The sequence below is a fragment of the Balaenoptera borealis genome (assembly GCF_965194805.1).
Source record: "Balaenoptera borealis genome assembly, chromosome: 9".
NCBI classification, from domain to species: domain Eukaryota; kingdom Metazoa; phylum Chordata; class Mammalia; order Artiodactyla; family Balaenopteridae; genus Balaenoptera; species Balaenoptera borealis.
In genome coordinates this window covers 9,644,866-9,648,875 of record NC_138873.1, presented here as the reverse complement: position 1 = coordinate 9,648,875, position 4,010 = coordinate 9,644,866, and the positions used below count along the sequence as shown (strand labels likewise).

The 4,010-nt window shown below is 39.7% G+C and overlaps 1 long non-coding RNA gene across 1 annotated transcript; it reads right to left on the bottom strand.

The window, feature by feature from the left end:
- Positions 1-219: 219 nt before the first annotated feature.
- On the bottom strand, positions 220-2,278 carry LOC309634767. Its single transcript, XR_014248421.1, has 2 exons — positions 821-2,278; positions 220-514 (listed from the first exon to the last, which is right to left on the bottom strand). It is a non-coding gene; the product is annotated as an uncharacterized lncRNA (long non-coding RNA).
- Between the last annotated feature and the right edge of the window lie 1,732 nt (positions 2,279-4,010).

Below are 4,010 nucleotides of genomic sequence, written 5' to 3'. Positions count from 1 at the left end.
ATACATGTACTCACACGGCCTCTGTGCACACACCACCCCGCATCTCCCACCTCACCACAAATGATCTATATGTTTAAGAGGCTCTTGTAGCATCTTAAGTATACCAGCACAATCTCCAGGTGTAATAGTCAATACAGTTTTAAGACATAGTCCATGGAATGTAAAATAAAGTGTGTAAGAAAATTTAATTCCAGTGATGCAAATTAGTAGAGATGACAATCAGCAGAAAGGACATTTATTTTCTCCAGCTTCTGATATTCACTCAAATGCAATCGACTCCCCCATGGAACGTCTCCAGACACACTGACCACTCACTCAGTCCTCCCACACGACGGAAGATGCATGGCAATTCCAGGGGTGCATCTCCCCAGCACTTGGGTCCAAGTAGGGCTTGGAACTGCCCATGCCAGCACCCCATTCCCTTGGATCCTCATTGGGGTCCCAATGGGGTCCCGATGGCACTCTCCTGGCTCCATCTGTCTCTGTCTCTGTAACTTCAAGGAGGACAGGGTCTCTGCAACAAGCAAAGACGGAGTAGTGAATAGAAAGAGAACAAGCTTTGAGTCAAGCAGAACTAAGGTCAAAGCTCAATTTCACCATTTACTGGGGATGTGATCTGGACAAGTTTCGAATCTCTCTGAGCCTCTGTCTCCCTCATATACGAAATAGGGATAAAATTACCTTTTTCGCTAGGGAAATGAGAGGAGTAGAAATTACATATGTCAAGAGCTGGTGCTCAGTTAATAGCAGCAATTTTTAAGCAGCAGCCGGGGTCAGTGAAGGCTACAGCACTCAGGTAAAGAGGCCATTTTTGGCTAACCTGAAAGTCCTGGATTTTTATTTTTGGCTTCAGGAACTTCTCTTCCTTCTCTTCTTCTTCTTTCTTCCTTCTCTTCTCTCTCATCCAAACCTAGTAAACTCTGCAGACACAGAACCCTTTCCCGTTAAGTGACATTGATATTGCTCCCTCTATGATTCGTTGATCCAAGAAAAGAGGACTTGATCCTTCACAGCCCCTTGATTTTAACTCTGGAAAAGCTGACTTGCAGGTTTGGCATTTCCATTCTGCCTGCGGTGATTTTAGCTGAAGTTTCACTTGCCTGAGCTGAGGAAGGGTGAATCACTGAAAGAGCACATGTTTTTCTTCTTTTGAACAACAATATGAAAGATTTACTTATAAGGGGGAGAACGGAGGCAGCAACTGTATGACAAAGCGTGTCCCTGGTCAGATGCTTATCCTGGGTGCAGAGTCAGTGAAGCTTTTTAAATTTTGAACTGTTCCAACCTAACCAGTTCCTCGAGTACTACCTGGATCCAAAATTGCCCTTTTTTCCTTCTCCAACTATGCATTTGAAGGCATGGAAACAGAAATCAATTTAGCAAAGAATTTTCAATCTTGTTGCTTAAATATAACACTACATAAATACTTTTTTTTTTTTTTTTTTTTTTTTTTTGGCCACACTGCTCGGCATGCGGGATCTTAGTTCCCTGACCAGGGATCGAACCCATGCTCCCCATAGTGGAAGCGCGGAGTCAATCACCGGACTGCCAGGGAAGTCCCAATACTTTGTTATTCTTCATTAAAACCCACTAGCCCTGGAATTTTGGTTCTCCTGTACATATGAGCACAAAAAGACAGATATAGAATCCCAAACAGGAGTCAATAAAAATGCACCAAATATCGGAATTAACAAATGGAATCTGGAAATCCAGTGTACTGGGAGTTAACTTTTTAATTTGCAATTACTTATCTTTTTTTTTTTTTTTTTTTTTTTTTTACATAAGCCTGTAAAACCCTGAAACCTGTGAGGGGCATTTCATGTAAAAGCTGAAGTATTCTAAGATTGTACTTGTATATAATATTTATGGCACAAGTTGTTTCTCCTTTTAAAAAAAAAAAACATTAAAAATTCAAATATATAAAACAGGTGGTTTGTGGTAGTCAAGGAGAGTACGGAATGCTGGCATAAAGCAGTTAACAGTCACCCTCCTGGGCTTCTGTCTCCAGGCAGAATGCTTCATATTATCCTCAAATATTGAGTATCAGGGGGCTGTGTTTCTGCCCATTGGGGTCATCTGTTTTCAGGAAGTTACTCTTCCTACCAAATGGAGAACAACAAAACACCCTCCCATCCTTGGCCCAGGGTGAGAATCAGAGTGAGAAGGAGGCTGGCAAGCAAGAGAGTGGGAGCCTTTCCAGGTAGCCCCGTAACAGTGGCAGACATTCCTGCAGAGTTTGTGGAGGGAACCAAAGGCTCCTCGGTGATTAGATTAATAAAGACTGAGCATATTCTCCAAAACACAAAATAAAGGCCAACCTACAAGACAGTAACGTCCTAGCACAGAACAGAAAAGGGTCTGAGGGAACTGGTCAAAACGAGCACACACACACACACACACACACACACACCATTTTTACTGAACAAAAACAGTCTATTTCTTAGCCATACCTGACCAAATAATGCCTTATCGCAATTCCACATTTTTTAAAAAGTGGTCAACAAATTGCGCCTTCACAAGCACAGGGTAGAATTCAGTGGTCGGAGCCCCTGACCTTGAAAGCAGCCAGGGTTTTTTTTTGTTGTTGTTCCATCTTCATTTTATCAGTTTGCACTAAGTACAAGAGTAAATAGGTAATGAAAAGTTATTCTGTCATTAATTCCAGCAATAATTGTATTAACTACTCGAGTGAGGGCAAATTTTAATACTGCTGCAAGTTTAGCTTATTTTCAAAAGACAAGGCTGTTTTACACTGTTACTGAGTGATACCTCATCAACATTTGCATCCAAGGATCATTTGCTAACAGAGTTTGCTTAAATATCAGGGTTGACCATCTTGAATTTGAAAACAAAGTATTGAAATTATTAATTCCATACAAAGCACACTTATGGAAAATAGGAATCATCTCAATTAGCATTAATGAAGTGAGACAAATAACATTAGTAATAACAACTAACATTTATTGAGCCCCTATTATGTACTAGACGCTGTCCTAAGTAGTTGATAGATTTTACTGTTAGGGCCCAGGGCAGGTGCCCCCAAAATATGCCTCAATGGCATATATTTCTCCCATGTGAAAGCTGCCCTCCCTGTACTAGGAGGTAGAAAGACATCCTTGTTACAAACAAATCTTGTTGATTCTTCACTAATTTATTACCCAAGCCCAAACTTCGCTTAAATTCTTTACTAATTAAGCACCTAATTAAGCACCCAAACCTCAATTTCTTTGTCCTGTCAGTTCCTCTCAAATTTATTGTTTCTTTGTCTAAAAAGTATAAAAGCTGCCTGCTTTGGCCACTTCTTAGGTCCCATTTCTATGACACCTCTGTGGGCACGAATTAAACATTTTTTTTCTTCTCCTGTTAATCTGTCTGGTGTCTATTTTATTATTAGTCCAGCCACAGAACTCAAGAGGGATAGAGAGGGAAATTTCCCCCTCTCCAACATTATCATCTTTAATCTTCACTGGAACTTTCTTCGATGACGGCTATTATTATCTCCATTTTCCTGTTAAAAAAAAAAAACCCCCAGAATCTCAGAGAGATTAAATAACTTGCCCACAGTCACACGGCTGGTAAGAGGCAGAGTTGAGATTTCAACCCAGTCTGAGTCTAGAACTGGAACTCTAAAACTTCTAGAATCAAACAAGAGTTTTCCTCTGTCAAACTTTTATTTCAACAAAACAACATCATCCATCATATTAAATTAATGTTATTAGTCCAAATTTTATTGGTTTGGTCATTTCATTTTTATCGAATTTGTAAGTTTATCTCAGTTTTATAATTATATTAGATCTTCCAATATAAGGACTCTGTACTTAGGTTTAGTTTGTTCATATTTAAGCAACCTAATAAAAACTAATTTGTGTTGACATAGGATATCTGTAAGAAATATTTACTTTAAGAAAGGGTCCATCCTTTGCACGTTTTACAAACGCCTCTGTACACTAGGAACAATGACCCCTTACTTCACACAGCCTTGTCTTCTGTCCAGTGCAAAATCTTGTGCA